Raw genomic sequence first — 20671 nt, 5'->3', positions numbered from 1 at the left:
GCTATTGGAATGTCTATCTCATGATTACAACGCCCTTTGAGGTAACAGAAATCCAACTGTCCTATTTGCTCTACCAAAAAATTCTTCAGTTTAGTTCTTCAACCAGTGAAATGCAGTATCCTATAGATCTAGTCATTTGGGTCCATACTAGCTACATGCTGCTATTACATGTACAGCCCAAAACACAATCCCTCAACCAGGTCCAATTTAAATCCTTGCCTCAATGGAAATTCAAATTCCGATATTCTCAGTGGTACTGTTTCATCACCTTTAGATCAGACACTATATGGGATTTGTGTTCAATTCTACCCAGAAATGTACAAATGCAATGTATCCAACACCATCTTCTTACCTGAAGGGGTAACAGCAGTTGTGAGCAACGAATGTAGAAAAGGAAATTGATTTGTTTAAATTTAGATAATATATTGCTCAACTAAAGATGTAATGCCATGCTAACCATTTTAAAATTGTAAAATAACACAGCAAGGCAAAATATAAAGGATGCAGTTCAAGAGTTAGCCACACAATAAATGAATTCCCCCACCCCTAGTAGTTAACATTCCTGCTCCAAGGAAATGAGTTTATGACATTCATAAGAATTGAGGAAAACCTTCAAATCGGGGGTCACTTGCACCGCGTGAGATAAGAAAGTCTGCACTAGACAAACTGGAAGGGAAGCTGTGTCTGCTCAAGAGTACCACATAGCACGCAACCTTCACTCTAATGAAGTCAGTACAATTAAAGGTTTTTTTTTCTCTGTACACCCAGATGCAAGCTGTGAGGATCAACATAACCTTCTCATCTACTATATGCTTTTAATTAGAAGACATCTGTTCCCAATCTGATTTTACACAAGGAAAGTTTTTACATTCATTTACACTCAGACGATGGTAATGCAGTCTATTTCTATTAGCAACTAACTTATATGAAATAATGACGCTTCAAGCTATCACACTATTTTTGGCTTAAATTAAAATTCTGAGAGCAGAAGCCAATGCTCTGTGTAAAAGTTGGGAAGTGGCCAACGACTGCGTTATGCCGACACTCAGTATCCATCATCCCAAAAGTACTACAGTTCCACCAATCTCTTGCAGAAAAACCTCTTGAAGGTGGTGTTGTAGGATTTCCTTTAAGATTGACGTCCCTTTACGATCTCAGTATGCTAATGAGCTAAGTACCAGGATGTAGTCATGTGACTACAAGCCTTAGTCACTCTGCAACTGTAACACCTAGAGTAAGGTTCTGTAAATAGTTTGCTCTGTACTGTACATAATAGTTTAGCTGTAATAAACCTGTTTGAGATCTGCAACCAACTGGACTCCACACATCTTATTTATGTTGCATCAGACAACATAAACAGAAGTACACCTCCCCCAACAAGTCCTCGAACCTAAGCCCCAGGCCTTCAGACGCGGAGGCTGAGGAGATGGGAAGGACACGCAATGTCCTGAGGAGGCAGAGGAGGAGTGAGCTGAAGCATTGTCTGTTGGCTCTTTGAGATGAGGTGCCGGAACTTTCCAAGAATGAAAAGACGTTAAAAGTGGTCATCCTGAGAAAAGCAACAGAGTATCTGAGTAGGCTGAAGGCAGAGCAACAGAAACTGAATACTGAGGGGGAGAAACTTCAGAAAAAACAGCAACAGCTTAGACGCAAATTTTCCGACACACCACTGAAATGATATATGGACTCTTAAGTTTCTATACTTATAAATTTCACAATCCCTATTCTTATACCTATAAATTTCATAATTTATATTTCGTGTAATTAGTTTTGATGTTATCTAATTTTGTGTTTTTGCTTGTAGCATACAAGACTTATGTTTGAAAAGAAAGAGGATGTTGTATGATTGCCTTTAAGAGTGATGTCCCTTTAAGATCTTAGTATGCTAACGAGCTAAGTACCAGGATGTAGTCATGTGACTATAAGCAGTAGTCACTCCAACTGTAACACCCAGAGTAAGGTTCTGTAAATAGTTTGCTCTGGTACTTTACATAATAGTTTAGCTGTAATAAACCTGTTTGAGATCTTCAACCAACTGGACTCCGCACATCTTACTTATGCTGCATCAGACAACATAAAGAACTCATTACAGGTGGCACTTCTAATCACAAGGCAAGAATTATACATTAAGTTTCAAATGCCATTTCTATAGATTTCCCGAATATTAGAAAATCTGTCTTAATTGTCCAGTTAATTTGGCTAAAGTTCTATGAACATACGAATGATTTGTAATTCTAAAAGCTCCAAAATATACAATGAAGGGTTGGAAACCATTTATTCATTGATTTGAATTCTTGCCACTGCATCAACATGTATTTTAAAATATTAATTTCGTTTTTCTTCCACTGGTCTCATGTACCGGGTTATGAATTGTTCAAGTAGATTGGCATAATTAATGTGTCAGCATGTGCTGTGCAGCGAATGGCAAAACAGTTCACTTCCAGGTTTAATAAACTCTTGAAACAATAGGCCCAGGATTTCCTTAAAAATTTCTGTGTAACTGTGCCACAAAAGCAGAGTTGCACCATTTTTCATTCCAAGGAGGCATCATCCGAAAATACATCAGATTCCAGGTGTATGCTGACAACATCCAGCTTTATATGAACACTACTTCTCTCAACAACAACTTGTATTTATATAGCACCTTTAACATAGTAAAACATCCCAAGACACTTCAAGGGAGCATTATCAAACAAAATTTGACACCAAGACACATAAGGAGATATTGGGGCTGATGACCAAAAGCCTGGACAAAGCGATAACTTTTAAGGAATGTCTTAAAGGAAGAAAGAGAGGCAGAGAGGTAAGGGAGGGAATGCCACAGTTTAGGGCCTTGGCAGCTGAAGGCATGGCCACCAATGGTGGAGTGATTGAAATTAGGAATGCTGAGAGGCCAGAATTGAAGGAACGCAGATATCTTATAAGAACATAAGAAATAGGAGCAGGAGTAGGCCACTCAGTCCCTCGAGCCTGCTCCGCCATTCAATAAGGTCATGGCTGATCTGACTGTGGCCATAACTCCACTTTCCTGCCTGCCCCCCATAACCCTCGACTCCATTGTCAATCAAAAATCTGTCTTGAATACATTCAATGACTCAGCCTCCACTGCTCACTGCAGAAGAGAATTCCAAACACTAATGACCCTCAGAGAAGAAATTCCTCCTCATCTCTGTCTTAAATGGGAAACCCCTTGATTTGAAATGGTGCCCCCTTGTTCTAGATTGCCCCATGAGGGTAAACATCCTCTCAGCATCTACCCAGTCAAGCCCCCTCTTAATCTTATCAGTTTCAATAAGATCACCTTAGATCTCATAGAAACCTTTAAAATTCTAACAGGACTCGAGAGGGTAGATACAGGAAGGATGTTCCCGATGGTGGGGGAGCCCAGAACCAGGGGTCATAGTCTAAGGATACAGGGTAAACCTTTCAGGACTGAGATGAGGAGAAATTTCTTCACCCAGAGAGTAGTGAGCCTGTGGAATTTGCTACCACAGAAAGCAGTTGAGGTCAAAACATTGTATGTTTTCAAGAAGGAGTTATATATAGCTCTTGGGTCTAAAGGGATCAAAGGGTATAGGGCAAAAGCGGGAACAGGTTACTGAGTTGGATGATCAGCCAAAATCATAATGAATGGTGGAGCAAGCTCAAAGGGCCGAATGGCCTACTCCTGCTCCTATTTTCTATGTTTCACCTTTCAATCTTCTAAAGTCCAATTAGTATAGGCCCAACCTGCGCAACCTTTCCTCATAAGACAAACCCCTCATCCCAGGAATCAGCCAGTGAACCTTCTCTGAACTGCTTCCAATGCAACTATATCCCTCCTTAAATAAGATGGCCAAAACTGTACACATTACTCTAAGTGCAGTTTCACCAATGTTTTGTACAATTGTAGCAGGTCTTCCCTACTTTATGCTCCATCCCCCTTGCAATAAAGGGCAACATTCCATATGCCTTCCTAATCACTTGCTGTAACTGTAAGCTGACATTTTGCAATTCATGTACAAGGATACCCAGGTCCCTCTGCATCGCAGCATTTTTTTATTTCCAAAATATACTTTATTCATAAAAATCTGTAAAAAATACATTACAAAACAGTTCAAATCAGCACCCAGTCGACAATACAAAGAGTGCAAAGGAGATCAGTTTCCTTCATACAGGAGTGAGTTGCCTCACAACCCTTCCATTTCATTTTACATGCCATGTACATTTTGCAGCAAACACATATTTGCTGGATACAACCAGAGGGGTTTTCCATGGATCCAGCCCCAGTTCACCTTGGTGGGGGGACCTTACACAGTGGCCTTTCTCCATTGAGCCTTTGCCGAGGCTGCCCCAAGTTTTAGTGCGTCTCTCAGCACGTAGTCCTGGACATCGGAATGTGCCAGTCTGCAACACTCGGTCGTGGACAACTCTTTGCGCTGGAAGACCAGCAAGTTTTGGGCAGACCAAAGGGCATCTTTCACCGAACTGATAGTCCTCCAGCCACAGTTGATAGTTATCGCGGTGTGCTTCCCTGCGAACAGCCCGTAGAGCAATGACTCCTGTGTTACAGCTGCTTGGGATGAACCTAGACAAAAATCACTGCACCTCTTTTCACACCTGCTTTGCAAAGACACATTCCAGAAGGAGATGGGCAACTGTCTCTTCCCCACCACAGCCACTTTGAGGGCATTGTGCGGAGGGGGTGAGACTTCGGGCATGCAGGAAGGATCTGACGGGGAGGGCTCTTCTCACCACCAGCCAAGCTACATCTTGGTGCTTGTTTGAAAGTTCTGGTGATGAGGCATTCTGCCAAATGACTTTGGTAGTCTGTTCAGGGAATCATCCGACAGGATCCACCATCTCCTTTTCCCGTAGGGCCTTGAGGACATTCCGTGCAGACCACTGCCTGATGGATTTGTGGTCAAAGGTGTTTTTCTGCAGAAACTTTTCCACGAAGGATAGGTGGTATGGCACGGTCCAACTGGATGGAGCGCTCTGCAGCAATGTGACCAGGCCCATCCTTCACAACACTGGGGACAGGTAGAACCTCAGCACGTAGTGACACTTGGTGTTTGTGTACTGGGGATCTATGCACAGCTTGATGCAACAGCACACGAAGGTGGTCATCAGAATGAGGGCGACGTTGGGTACAACGCAGCATTGTGCAGTCTCCATTTAAATAATATTATGCTTTTTCATTCTTCCTGCCAAAGTGAACAACCTCGCATTTTCCCCACATTATACTCCATCTGCCAAAATTTTTGCCTACTCAACCTATCTAAATCCCTTTGCAGACGCTTTGGATCCTCCTCACAACTTGCTTTCCTACCTATCTTTGTATCATCAGTAAATTCGGCTACAATATAGTCAGTCCCTTCATTCAAGTCATTAATATAGATCGTAAATAGTTGAGGTCCCAGCACTGATCCCTGTGGCTACAGTTTGCCATCTTGAAAATGACCCATTTATCCAGACTGTTTCCTGTTAGCCAGTCCTCTATCTATGCTAATATATTACCCCCAACACCATCAGCTCTCGTGTAGTAACCTTTTATGTGGCACCTTGTCGAATTCCTCTTGGAAGATTGCTGGGCTGGAGAAGATTACCAAGATAGGGAGGGATGAGACCATGGAGGGATTTGAAAACAAGGATTAAGAATTTTATTAAAAATTTATATTAAAAATATAATAAATAAAAAAGATTTTTTTTTTTTTAAATCGAGGAATTGCTTAACTGGGAGCCAAAGTACATTAGAAAGCACAGTGGTGATGGGTGAGCGGGCCTTTTTGCAAGTAAGACACAGGCAGCAAAGCTTTAGATGACCAAATTAACAAAGGGTAGACTGTGGGAGGGGCCAAGAGCATGTTTAGGAGGTAATAAAGGCATGGCTGAGGGTTTCAGCAGCTGATGACTTGAAGCAGGGACAGAGTTGGGTGATGTTATGGAGGTCAAAATAGGCAGTCTTAGTGATGGTGCGGATTTGTGGTTGGAAACTTATCTTGGGTCAAATATGACAATAAGGTTACAAACAGTTTGGTTCAGCCTCAGACAGTTGCAAGGAAGAGGAATCGAGTCAGTGGCTAGGGAACATAGTTTGTAGCAGGTACTTACGACAGTGACTTAGGTTTTACCAACATTTAGTTAGATTAAATTTCTACTCATCCGCTACTGGATGTCGGACAAGCAGTCTGTCAAATTTAGAGACAGCGGAGGAGCTAAGAGAGGTGGTGGTGGTGAGGGTAGAACTGGGCGTCGTCAGCGTATATGTGGATAGTGATATTATGTTTTCGGATTATGTCGCTGAGGGGCAGCATTAGGTGAGAAATAAGAGGGTACCAAGGTTAGATACTTGGGGAAACCAGAGGTAGTGGTGCAGGAACAGGAAGAGATGCCATTGCAGGAGATTCTCTGGCTACGATTGGATAGATAAGGATGCTGTTCGGAGGATTTCAAACATGGAGTTCCGAGCAAGATGGGCACAAATCTGGCAGATGGCAATATGTTCAAGGACTTGAGGGGAAAGGGGAGGTTGGAAATGGGATGATAGTTTGTAAGGACAGTGAGGTCAAGGGTTGATTTTTTGAGGAGAGGCGTGATGGCAGCAGATTGAAAGGAGAGTGAGACAGTATCTGGGGACAGAAAACCCTCCATTGCCTATAATTTGTCAAGCTGCTTGTCTGACAATGCAGTACTGGATGGACAGCAATTTCCTCCAAATAAACACTAGGAAGACTGAAGCCATTGCCATTCCCTAACCACTTATTCCATCCCCCTCCCTAGCCCCTGCCCAAGGCTGATCCAGACAGTTTGCAACCTTCGAGTTCCATTTGACCCTAACCTGAGCTTGAGACCCCATATCCTCTCCATCACCAAGATTACCTACTTCCACCTCCATATCACCTGTCTCTGCCCCTGCCTCAGGCATCTACTTCTGAAACTCTCATCATGCCTTTATTACCTTCAGACTCAACCATTCCAATGCGCAACTAGATAGCCTCCCATCTTCCACCCTCCATAAACTTGAGCTCATCCAAAATTCGAGACAATGACCATCTCCGAAGGGAAAAGCTGCAACCACCACAACTTTCAATTACACCACCATTACCGAGTGCCGCACCACCAATATCCTTGGGAGTCATTACTGACTAGAAGCTAAACTGGACCAGCTATATCAGTAACATGGCTGAAAGAGTATGGCCAAAACTGAATACTCTGTGATGAGTGCTTCATCTCCTGACCCTTGAAACCGTTTCCACCGTCTACAAGGTTCAAGTCAGAACTGGGATAACTGACCACTTGCCTGGATTGATGCAGTTGTAACAAATATACTTGCATAGAGCCTTTAATGGAATAAAATGTCCCAAGGCGCTTCAAAGGAGGATTATAAAACAAATTAGATGAATACAAATATCTCTGAGGGTTGTGGAACTGGAGATTAAAGAGCTAGGGAGGAGCAAGGCCATTTGGGATTTGAAATCAAGGATGAGCATTTTAATCATTAAAATATTGCTTGATGAGGAGCCAATATAGGTCAGTGAGCACAGGGGTGATAGGTGAACAGGACTTGGTGCGAGTTAAGACACAGGCAGCAGAGTTTTGGATGACCTCTAATTTACAGAGGGCAGGATGTGGGAGACTGACCAGGAGTGCATTGGAATAGTCAAGTCTAAAACAAAGGCACGGATGAGGATTTCAGCAGCAGATGAGCTGAGACAGAGGTGAAGTTGGGCGATGTTACAGAGGTGGAAATAGGCAGTCTTAGTCATGGTACTATTATGTGGCTGGAAGCTCATCTCGGGATCAAATATGACCATGGTTGTAAACAGACTGGTTTAATCTCAGACTGTTGCCAGGGAGAGGGATGGAGTCAGTAGCGAGGGAAAGGAGTTTGGAGCAGGGACTGAAAATAATGACTTCAGTCTTCCCAATAGTTAATTGGAGGAAGTTTCTGCTCATCCAATACAACACCCAAGTGGTTTGCAACCTCACAAGTAATTATGAAATAAGATAGAAGTCAGAAAATTAAATAGGCGCTGTGAACTTAGTTTCAGAACCAGCACATCACATTTTGAATTTGTCAATATTTTTATTGGCAAATCTGCAGAACTCCCACCGAAAACAATGAGTCCTTTGAATCTTGATGCAGCACAATCACTGGTTATCAACTGTAGACATGGGAAAAATTCCAGTACATTATATAGCCCTACCTCCATAAATAGGGTTATATTTCATAATCATCACAATAGCTATTATGTTGGATCCTTATGACAGATTTTCTCACACTGTTGTATCACTCTTGATAAACACAAAACAAAACCCTGCCTTCTTCCAGTGACTCCTTGAATAATCCTCACCGGTTGGTAAGACACAGCTGTACGCAGATCTACATCAGCTGGACAATATCACAGAGGATTCAGGTAGCTTTGTGACATACAATTATGCATCACATTTTAATGATTTAATTCAGGAACCATAAAACTCCAGATAGCAGTGGGTAAAATCTGCAATTCCTCCCAGAAAATTGACTTTTTTTTTTTAAAAAGCTCACTTTTAAAGCCAAAGCATGCTGGAAAATCCTCAGGTGTCAAAATCCAGAGTTCAAATGTGTCTGTTGTAAAGTCCTGCACAGCAGCTGCTTCAGTCCCTTCACCAGCCACACAGCTTACAAATTGCTCTTAACTTCTAGTGTTGCAAAAGCGACAAGGTCCTTTCAGTCACTGGCAGCTGAGTTATTGCTTAATGTGGGGCAGATTTCAAAAGGGCATGTAGCCTTCCATTATCTGCCTAACAGTCTCTGCTTCCAGAAGCTTTGTTAGATTTCAGAATCAACACAATAGCATCTTTCTTGCTATTGTGTTGTGGTCTGATGAGTGGTTTTTCTCACACTGCTGTGACACCCATACTATAGAGAAGGGGGAAAAAACACAGATTTCCTTCAGGGAGAATACTCATTATTTGATGACATACTGAAACACATAAGCCACGAGGTCAACTTGAGATCAACCACCTCAGAAAGGGCACAAGGGCAGGGAAGGAATGCTAAAATAGATCTCAAATTATTATCCAAGAACTGGAAATGGGCATGAGTGTACAGGGGGTAAAGGCAGGAGTGAGTTCAGCTGTGACACACTCCAGTTCACTGATCTGGTATCAGTCCCCATCCTGGTTCAAGCAAAAAGAGTCACCATTTAGGAAAGATATTGCAAGTACCTGTGAGGCCATACCCCACATGCTCTTGTCCCCAGCAATCTTTACTATCCCAGTTGTTCCCCATCTTCTACAGACTGGTCACAACTTCAGTACCCTATTCAACAGTGAGCTGAGGCTCCAAACATATAATCATCTCCATCACAATGACTACCTACTCCCACCTTGATCACACCAGCCACTTCCACTGCTACCTCAGCCCATCTGCTGCTGAAACCCTCACCCGTGCCTTTGTCACCTCCAGATTTGGTTATTTCAAAGCTCCACTCTCTGTAAATTTCAGCTCATCTAAAACTCTGCTGCCCGTATCCTATCCCACACTGTCCCACTCATTCATTTCACCTGTCCTACTAACCTAATCCCATGTTTAAATCCTTTCATAGCCTTGCCTCTCCCTATCACTAAATTCCTCCAGCATACAATCCCTGAACTTTTCAATGCTGACATTTTGTGCATTCCCTCCTCCCTATGCCTCACCACTGATGGCCACGCCTTCAGCTAACTATACGCCCCATGCTTGCAATTCCCCCATTAAACCCTTTCTTCGCCTCCTTTAAGGCCCACCTTAAAACGCACCTCTTTGACCAAGCTTTTGGTTGTCCATCATCTCCCAATATCCCCGTTATTGTTTTGATGCCCATTTTCTGATTATGCACTTGTGAAGCATCTTGGGACATTTTCCTACATTAAAAGGTGCTATATAAATGAAAGCTGCTACTGTTGACAATTAGAAGGGGTGGGGAAGAAGAAAAGTGATTTCCACCACCACAGGCATCCTCCAGGCCCTTCTTTAACTGATCATGATTCAACCTAGTGGTAGCAAGCTATTCAATCATGGGGGTGGGTCATCACAGCCAAGACTAATCCTGCCCTCACTTCACATCCAAACACATGCATTTTCAAGAAGGACTACTGAAATGCAATCAGGAGTGTGAACCTTTCAGTTTTTCCTCCTCCTTCCCAATCCAGTGTGACTGAGGTCAACTGAGATGCCCTTCCTGCTGTCCCAATTTAGATCAGTTAGCTCAGTAGAAATAAGGGATTGAATCTATGACCTTCTTAATCTGTACGATCCAGCTACTTACTGAATCAGAGGAACCTGGGACTAAGTTTCTAAATAGAGTACATAAAGAACATTCTAGAAATCATCAAGCAATATTTCAACTTAAGGATTCTCTAGTTAACTCTTGTCCTTCAAAGTCAAATCTTTTTCCATGCTGAAAGGATTAACCAGTATAAAAGGGGCCTCAAGTTTTCTGAAATTATGTATTTCACTAGTTTAGTCATACATAAAATCCTGCCTTGCACTATGGAGAATCCAATTTATATTGCTGATTATTTTCAGGAAGTTGGTGTTCATAACTTGCTTTCTGACTTCCATGAAAGTAGACCCAGAAGGGACAGATTATCTAAAGTACGCAATTGGATTTTCCAGCCTGTGCTGTGGATAATGTATCCCATCTGAGACCATTTTAACTAAGAATACCATCTACAACAAAGGCAGCAGGGAATCAGAAAACATTGTCAAACATTGAGTGTTACAAACTGGATTGCGCACAGCAGAACTGCACACTGGACAGAGGATCTGGCTTAGGAACAACTACTGAAATGTAGTTATTTTAAAACATAGTGAAGCCTTTAAGCAGGTTAATATATTGAGGATAGCTTTGAAATTTTGCATCTCCTTTCATAAAACACCTGCATCAAATTTTCTGCAGGAAATAAAACTGGAAGAATTTGTAAAAATCAAAAGAACATCTTTTCTTCGATTCCCTCATCCTCGGCTAAAGGTGTGAGCCTTTGCTACTTTAAGGTTCTGCAGGCTAGTTTAACATTTGACCAGAGGGCATTCTTCATTTGTAAACACAGTGGTGTTAAAATGGGCTATCTCACTGCCATGTACCTCACAGCTAAATGAGCCCAAACCTGTTTTCACTCAGCATACAATTTCAAGTGTAGTCGAATGGATGGAACTCGGAGCAAGATATCTAGCCTATTTTTCTTTCCTAGTCAAGGGATACCGAGGCCTATTATAGAACTTTTTACTCCTGTTAAACAAAAATCAGTAAGAACATGATGTATATTTAGAGTATTCTCAGAATTGTTATATTACTTTTAAAAATAACTTAAAAGTTCTCCATATCTAAAGACCAAGATGATCTCAAGTTTAATTTCTGGTTTACGCTGAATTGTGTAAACTGGGGTGTCAGAACAGGCACTACAATTGGCTCGAGTGCGATGGACTTGGTAGGTTGGGGCCAAACAACAAAGGCTCCTACTCCTGGTTACTGCTGGAAAATTTACATGAAGATGTCGGATGAGGACAGGAAAAGGCGCAGCTGTCATGTAACAATACTTGAACAACCTGCAGACACCCATACATGAAGAATGAGGTACTGATAGGTAGTCACTACCCATGAACTGTACATGTCACAAGCCAGTATCTTCTAGGAGGAGAGAAAATTGGGCGTTGGGAAAAAGGACTCTGCATTTTGGTGACAATGTTTCTGCAGTCCTCACATTGTACAGAGGTAGAAAGATACAAGGTTCAATCTGTGTTCTTTGCTATGTCAGCTGATTGTAATCAGATATGACAATTGGTCTCAGTGACATTGTTTTAGGGAGCAAAACTGAAAGAGAGAAATAAGATGAATGAAAGTGGTGTGCGTGCAAGTTTCAGTGAATGGGAATACCTGCTCCATCCAAGTTTTCGTCCCTCCTGGTTCTTATTTTTCACAGATACAAGGCTCCTACTGGCACCTCAACTAAAGCCTGGCTACCCGGCCCGAACCCAACTAGACCCGACTACACATGTCCGGTTCGGGTCGGGTCGAAATTCCGAGTCCAGCATTCAGGCTCAGGTCGGGATGGGCTGGACACTGCTTCCGGGAAGTCACGGGATCAGGCTTACCTGTGATTCCCCACAACTCCAGCTGCAGGAATAGCCTGCTGCCGGAATGGATGAAGGAGATTTGTGTCAGGTCGGGTCGAGATGGCTGTGGTCGAGTTGGGCCCAGGTCGGGTTTTAATTTTATACCTGAGCCAGGCTTTAACCTCAACCACTTACTTATCTTGAAAATGAATGTCATCATTCCATTCAATCTAAGACTAACTGCCAAACCGGATTCTATCTTCAGCTAAAGCCCACACATACACATTTCCAGCAGATCAGAACTCAGAACCCAAGTAAATTGTAGTGTGTCAGCTGTGATCCTTTGGTAGTAATCTTACCTACGAGTCAGACAGTGTGGGATCAGACTCTAGTTAGGACTTGAACATATTCTTGAAGCAAATATGCACCCCTAGCCAAGCTGTTCCAGTACAGCTACAACACTGGCAACTACCCAGCAATGTAGAAAATTTCCTAGTTATGTCCTGTACACAAAAAGCGGGACAAATCTGACCTGGCCAGTTACCGCCCTATCTGTCTATTCCCGATCATCAGCAAAGTGATGGAAGAGGTAGTCGACAGTGCTATCAAGCTGCACTTGCTCAGCAAAAACCCACTTGGTGATGCTCAGTTTGGGTTCCGCCGGGGCCACTCAGCTCCTGACCTCATTACAGCCTTAGTTCAAACATGGACAAAAGAGCTGAACTCAAGATTTGAGGAGAGATTGACTGCCCTCGACATCAAGGCAGCATTTGACCAAGTCTGGCATCAAGGAGTCCTAGCAAAACTGGAGTCAATGGGAATCAGAGGGAACATTCTCCGCTGGTTGGAGTCATACCTAGCACAAAGGAAGATGGTTGGGGTTGTTGGAGGTCAATCATCTGAGCTCCAGGACATCACTGCAGGAGTTCCTCAGGGTAGTGTCCTAGGCCCAACCATCTTCAGCTGCTTCATCAATGATCTTCCTTCAATACTGCAGCGAGTAACTCAATACCTGACTCCCCAAAGCCTGTCCACCATCTACAAGGCACAAGTCAGGAGTGTGATGGAATACTTGCCACATTAGTGTTGCTGGAGTTGTGCTCATCCAGGCAAGAAGCTCAACACCATCCAGGACAAAGCAGTCCGCTTGATTGGCACCCCATCCACCACCTCCAACATTCACTCCCTCCACCACCGACACACAGTGGCAGCAGTATACATCATCTAAAGACGCACTGCAGCCTCCTTCGACAGCATTTTCCAAAATCGTGACCTCTACCACCTAGAAAGACAAGGACAGCAGATGCATGGGAACACCACCACCTGCAAGTTCCTTTCCAAGCCACACACCATCCTGACTTGGAACTATATCGCCGTTCCTTCACTGTCACTGGGTCACAATCCTGGAACTCCCTTCCTAACAGCACTGCTGCTGTACCTACACCCCAAGTACTGCAGCGGTTCAAGAAGGCAGCTCACCACCAACTTCTCAAGGGCAATTATACATGGGCAATAAATGCTGGCATAACCAGCAATGCCCACATCCTCCAAACGAATAAAGAAAAACTTGAGTGCAGCATCTTATGAGGGCTGAAATTTCAGATGAAATGTTCAAGTGAAGTCCCTTCCACTTATAGCACTGCTCAAGAGCAATGCACAGATCCCATAGAACAAATTGAAGATACTTCCTTCAAACACAACCAAAAACAGATGTATTGTTTATTTATCTCATTGCTGCTTTTGGGATCTTGAGGTGTACAAAATGATTATCACATTTGCCTCCAAAGCAACTATTGCATTATATAGCACCTTTAAAGTAGTAAGACTTTCTAGGGCACTTCACAGGAGTGTTGTTACGACCAAGGCGGGAGTAATGCACTGTTGATTCAGTCCCACTACTCCAGAGATCATAGCATATCAAAAATGTTTCCTACCTACCGAAGAATAGCCAAATTAAACACTTTATTTTTTCCCCCCCAGCATAAAGCATACCAAAACAGGTTTCTTTAAACAACAACATTAACTATTTATTAGAAAAGAAATAATAGGTCAACTACTGAGATAAATCTATATATGAAAAAAATCCTTATTTCCTTAACCCTCATGCACACACACATACATTCAAAAAAAAGTGGTTAACCAGGGAAAAAGGATTTTTAGTTTACAGCTGTTCCTTAGGAATAATAATAAAAATCATTGAGTTGATCACATTCTGGTAGGATGTTTTCAGTAGTGAGGTGTCCCAGCATCGAATAGTTGGATGTCACTCGAAGTCTCTCCAGGCGAGGTTGATGAACAGTCTTTGATAGGTAGGTGTTCATGGCAATTGATCTGCAGCAGGTGTCACACAGGTCTTTCAGCAGGGGTGCAGCAACCAGTCCGCTTGGGTTTTTAAAAACAGCAGTCTAGCAGTAGAAGCTTTCTTGAGATTTTAGGATCTCCCAAAACACAGGAGCCAACAGGAACCACTCTGGATGTAGGAATTCTTCAGAGACTAGGAAAAAAAGTACTGAGTACTGAGCAAACTATTGGGATTGAAGGCAGACAAATCCCCAGGGCCTGATGGCCTACATCCTAGGGTCTTAAAGGAAGTGGCAGCGGAGATAGTGTATCCATTGGTTATAATATTCCAAAATTCCTTGGATGCGGGATTGGTTCCAGTGGATTGGAAAAAAGCTAATTTAACGCCCTTATTCAAAAAGGGAGGGAGGCAGAAAGTAGGAAACTATAGACCATTTAGTTTAACATCAGTCGTTGGGAATTTGTTAGAATCCATTATTAAGGAAGTAATAACAGGACATTTAGAAAGTCAAAACACAATCCATCAGAGTCAGCATGGTTTTATGAAGGGTAAATCATGTTTGACTAATTTGCTAGAGCTCTTCAAAGATGTAACAAGCAAAATGGATAATGGGGATCCTGTAGATGTAGTATATCTGGACTTCCAGAAGGCATTTGATAAGGTGCCGCACAAAAGGTTAATACACAAGGTAAGATCACATGGGGTTAGGGGCAATTTATTAGCTTGGATAGAGGATTGGCTAACCAACAGAAAACAGAGAGTCAGGATAAATGGGTCCTTTTCTGGTTGGCAAGATATAAAAGGGTTCGGTCCTCGGGCCCCAACTATTTACAATCTATATTAATGACTTGGATGCAGGGATAGAAGGTACTACAGCCAAATTTGCAGATGACACTAAAATAGGTGGGATAGTAAGTTGCAATAAAGAAATTTACAATTAGATAAGGATAGGTTAGGTGAATGGGCCAAAATTTGGCAGGTGGAGTTTAACGTGGATAAGTGTGAGGTCATCCATTTTGGTCAGAAGAATAGAAAGGCAAATTATCTAAATGGAAAGAAACTTCAGAGTGCTTCGGTGCAGAGGGATCTGGGCGTCCTCGTGCATGAATTGCAGAAAACTAGTATGCAGGTAACAAGGAAGGCAAATGGAATGTTGGCATTTATTGCTGAAGGAATAGAGTATAAAAGTAGGGAAATGTTGTTGCAACTGTACAAGGCACTTGGAGTACTGCACACAGTTTTGGTCCCCTTACTTGAGGAGGGATGTAGTTGCATTGGAGGCAGTTCAGAGGACGATCACTAGATTGATTCCAGGGATGAGGGGTTTGTCTTTAGAGTTTAGATGAATGAGAGGAGATCTAATTGAGGTATATAAGTTGATTAAGGGGATTGACAAAGTAGGCGTAGAGAGAATGTTTCCTCTGTTGGACAATCTAGAACAAGAGGTCATAGTTTTAAGATAAGGGGTAGAAGATTTAAAACAGAGGTGAGGAGAAATTACTTCTCTCAAAAGGTCGTGAGTCTGTGGAATTCACTACCCCAGAGTGCGGTGGTTACTGGGACATTGAGTAAATTTGAGGAGATAGACAGATTTTTAATTAGTAATGGGTTGAAGGGTTATGGAGAACGGGCAGGAAAGTGGAGGTGAGGCCAAGATGAGATCAGCCATGATCGTATTGAATGGTGGAGCAGGCTCGAGGAGCTGAATTGCCTACTCCTAGTTCTTATGTTATGTTCTTAATAGGAATCTGCCACTTTTCAAATGCAGGATTCCTTTTCAAGAGATGAAAGTCTCCTTTACAGAGGGAGGTAACACTTTTCTGGGTCTTCATCCCTTGCTCCAGGCAGGTCAAAGCAAGATTTCAAAATCTTGTCCAATTTGTCCCTTTGTCCAATTCACGGCTTTTTAAAGGGTCCAAGATGATAAAAGAACCTTCCTGAGCATGGTCACATGTCCAACACAGTGTCTCCCCGTCACTCCAAAGCTGCTCTTAGGAAAGGTCAAACCCGGTGGTTTCCTTGAAATTGCTGGCTTTCCTGTCCTTGTACAAGTTCAACTTCCTTTCAAAAGCACCCATAAAGTTCATCCGGTGCATTAACAAAGAACTTTTTTTCTTCCTTTCCGGTGTTAAGGAACTTAAGCTCCAGCAGCTGATGAGGACTAATGTCCCTCCAGATCCTTCTTCCCCTTCATTTCACTCTGACCCCATCCCTTCTGATCTGACCCATTGCTGTGTATTCACTATACCCTCTGACCTTCCCCTCTCTGATGCTGAACAATCCGTACTCAGCAAAGGACTCCGTTTTATCCTCTTATGCCCCCACCTGAATGAATTTTGCACTCGGCATTACGTTGAGCTCTTCCTTCGTTGCCTTCGCCTCCGCGCTCACTTCTTTGACCAGGAGTCCTCCTCCCCCCCGACCAGCAGACCCATTCACCCGCCTCTAGTATTCTCCCTCCACCTGGATCCCTCCCTCTGGCCTCTTACCTACTCTTCATCTTTTCATCAAGAACGGTCGGCAAGACATCGGCCGTCTCAATTTCTCTGCTCCCCTCACTCACTCTAACCTGTCTCCCACTGAACTTACTGCACTCTGTTCTCTCAGGTCTAACCTCAACATTGCGATCAAACCTGCAGACAAGGGTGGTGCTGTTGTTATCTGGCATACTGACCTCTATCTTGCAGAGGCTGAGCTCCAACTCTCAGACACTTCTTCCTACCTCCCCCTGGACCATGACTGCACCACCGAACATCAAGCTACTGTCCACAGGACTGTCACTAACCTCACCTCCTCCAGAGATCTTTCCTCTACAGCTTCCAACGTCATAGTAAAGGCCTGCTCGAGTATAAAATTGAAACCCGACCCGTGCCCATATCCTTTAATTTTTTTTCACGCCCAACCTGACCTAAATAGCGCAATAAATTTAATGATATCAAACTTGTTACAATGCTCTACCTTGTCCAAATGGTAATACTTGTGATCCTGTGCATCCGTTCCGGAAGCAGGCTACTCCTGCAGACGGAGTTGTGGAGAATGATATGTGAGCTTGATCCCGTGAGTTCCCGGAGGCACCACGGCACAGCCCGACCCCGAATGCTGGACTCGGAATACTGACCCGATCCCGACACATGTAGTCGGGTCTAGGTCGAGTAGACAGGCTTTACATCATACTCCCGCAACCCCAGACAGCTCACATCTACCTCCTTCCTAAAATCCACAAACAGGACTGTCCTGGCAGACCCATCGTTTCAGCCCGTTCCTGCCCCACTGAACTTATTTCTTCCTATCTTGACTCTACCTTTTCTCCGTTGATCCAGTCTCTTCCCAGCTACATCTGTGACTCTTCTGGCACCCTACGCCATTTTGACAATTTCCAGTTTTGTGGCCCTTACCATCTCCTCTCCACTATGGACGTCCAATCTCTCTACACCTCCATCCCCCACCAGGACGGTTTGAGGGCTTTCCACTTCTTCCTTGAACAAAGGCCCAACCACCACACTCTTCCGCCTGGCTGAACTTGTTCTCACGTTGAACAATTTCTCCTTCAACTCCACTCACTTCCTTCAAGTAAAAGGGGCTGCTATGGGTACCTGCATGGGTCCTAGTTATGCCTGTCTTTTTGTGGGATATGTCAAACATTCCTTGTTCCAGTACTAGTCAGGCCCCCTCCCCCCAACTCTTCTTCCGGTACATTGATAACTGTATCGGTGCCGTTTCCTGCTCCCGCCTCGAACTGGAAAACTTGATCAACTTTGCTTCCAATTTCCACCCTTCTCTCACCTTTACATGGTCCATCTCTGACACTTCCCTTCCCTTCCTCGACTTCTCTGTCTCCATCTCTGGGGATAGATTGTCTACTAATATTCATTATAAGTCCACCGACTCACACAGTTACCTCCAATACACTTCTTCACACCCTGCCTCCTGTAAGGACACCATTCCATTCTCCCAGTTTCTCCGTCTGTGGGACATCTGTTCTGATGATGTAACCTTCCACAACAGCACTTCGGATATGTCTTCCTTTTTCCTTAACCGAGGACTCCCCCTCACTGTGGTTGACAGGGCCTTCAACCCTGTCCAGCCCATTTCCTGCACTTCTACCCTCACCCCTTCCCCTCCTTCCCAGACCGCGACAGGGTTCCCCTTGTCGTCACTTTCCACCCCACCAGCCTCCATATCCAGATGATCATCCTCTGCCATTTCCACCACCTCCAGCGTGATGCCCACCACCAAATGCATCTGCCCCTCTCCTCCCAGCATTCCGAAAGGATCGTTCCTTTGCGACAGCCTGGTCCACTCTTCCATTACGTCCAACACCTCGTCCCCTTCCCACGGCACCTTCCCCTGCAATTGCAGGAGGTGTAATACCTGCCCTTTTACCTCCTCTCTCCTCACTATCCAAGGCTCCAAACACTCCTTTCAGGTGAAGCAGCGATTTACTTGTACTTTCAGTTTAGTATACTGTATTCGCTGCTCACAATATGGTCTCCTCTACATTGGGGAGACAAAACACAGACTGGGTGACTGCTGAGCGGAACACCTCCGCTCAGTCTGAAAGCATGACCCCGAGCTTCCAGTTGCTTGCCATTTCAACACAACCCCCTGCTCTCATGCCAACATTTCTGTCGTTGGCCTGCTCCAGTGTTCCAGTGAACATCAACGCAAACTCGAGGAGCAGCAACTGTTCTTTTGATTAGGCATGTTACAGCCTTGTGGACTAAACACGGAGTCCAATAACTTCAGACTGGCCTTTTTTTAATATATTTTATTTTCAACCATGTGCCTGCTTTTCATGTAGTCAGAGCTGCTCATTATTCTGCTATTAACACACTCTCTGGACTAATGCTTTGTCTTTCACCACAAGCATTAACACATTCTTTGCCTTTGTCCCAGAACAGCTTTGTTATTTAATCTCTCCTGACCTCTGCCCTATCAGACATCTTCCCCTTTGTTCTCTTCCCCCACTCCCCTCTCCTTCACTTGCTTAAAACCTAATTCTTTTCTAATATTTGCCAGTTCTGATGAAAGGTCACAGACCTGAAACATTAACTTTGCTTCTCTCTCCACAGATGCTGCCAGACCTGCTGAGTATTTCCAGCACTTTTGGTTTTTATTTCAGATTTCCAGCATCTACGGTATTTTGCCTTAATTTACATAAACTTCATCTTTTTTTCTGAGCATCCTTTCAAAACATTGCAGGAATTCCAACTATTTGCAGGCTTCCTAGTAGAGCATGGCTACCCGACCTGAACCCGACAGGACCTGATGACCTGTCGGGTTCGGGTCAGGTTGCACTTCCGGGTCTGGCATTCAGACTTGGGTCGACACGTTCCGTCACCACCTCTGGTAAGTGGCTCCAATGTTAATGTACTTTTTGGACAGGAAAGATGGTTTTGTTCGTTATTTTAAGCTTGTGCAAATAAGCAACCAAGTGAAAAACAGAAGGTAGATTAACTGATGGATGGGTCAGGTGCAGGAAAAAATGAAAGGGCTTGTGCCGGGTCGGACGTGGTTCTGTCAGGCTCCGGTTGAGTTTCATTTGTAGATCCGAGCCAGCCTTTACGTCCTAGTCTGCTGAAAATCCTTTTTTTCAGTTTCTTTTAAAACACACAGAAGTCCAAGATTTTAGTACAAAAATAAAACCTTATGTAACAGTGTGAGCAAATAGAATTACAAGAGTCATTGCAATCTAACAGATTGAAAATTCTTAGAACGATCAGGTGCTAAATGCATACAAGTTTTTTTTAAACTGAGCCATCATGGGACTTAATAGATTGAATTTGAACATAAAAATTACCTATGAAACTATTCTCATTTGTAGTATCTGCAGGTTTGGGCTGGAACAGAGAACACAGAACTAAAATTCTCACATGTGCTCATAATTTCTATCAAGCCTCAAAGATTTACTACTGCATAAACTTGAGATCATCCAAAACTCTGCTGCCCATGTCCTAACTCACCTCCAACAATAAGAGTGAGGAGTTCATGGACGTCTTTGTCACAAGGATAGAGACTGTCCGATCAGCTGCCTCTGATGCATCCCTCCCTTCCACTAGCCTAACTGTCCAAAATTCCTCTAATGCTGCCCATACCCTAGCTCTGAACTCCATCTTTCTCTACTTTCTCTCCTAGCTCCACTCATGCCCTCTTTGAGTTCATCTTGTCCATGAGACCCACCTCCCGCTCCCTCGACCCTATTCCCACTAAACTGTTGACCATCCAATGTCCCCTCCTGGTCCCCATATCAGCAATAGTGTGAACAGGACTCTCTTCAGGTATTGTCCCTCTCTGCTTGAAATCTGCCA

General features: G+C 43.6%; 1 protein-coding gene across 1 annotated transcript in view; it reads right to left on the bottom strand.

Moving 5' to 3' along the window:
• The window catches only part of il17rd (interleukin 17 receptor D), a 101200-nt gene that overhangs the window by 60212 nt on the left and 20317 nt on the right, over positions 1-20671 (bottom strand). The window lies entirely within an intron of this gene.

This window comes from Heterodontus francisci, chromosome 19 (genome assembly GCF_036365525.1).
Source record: "Heterodontus francisci isolate sHetFra1 chromosome 19, sHetFra1.hap1, whole genome shotgun sequence".
Taxonomy (NCBI): domain Eukaryota; kingdom Metazoa; phylum Chordata; class Chondrichthyes; order Heterodontiformes; family Heterodontidae; genus Heterodontus; species Heterodontus francisci.
The sequence above is the reverse complement of the archived record's forward strand: the minus strand, read 5'-3'. Positions and strand labels throughout refer to the sequence as shown.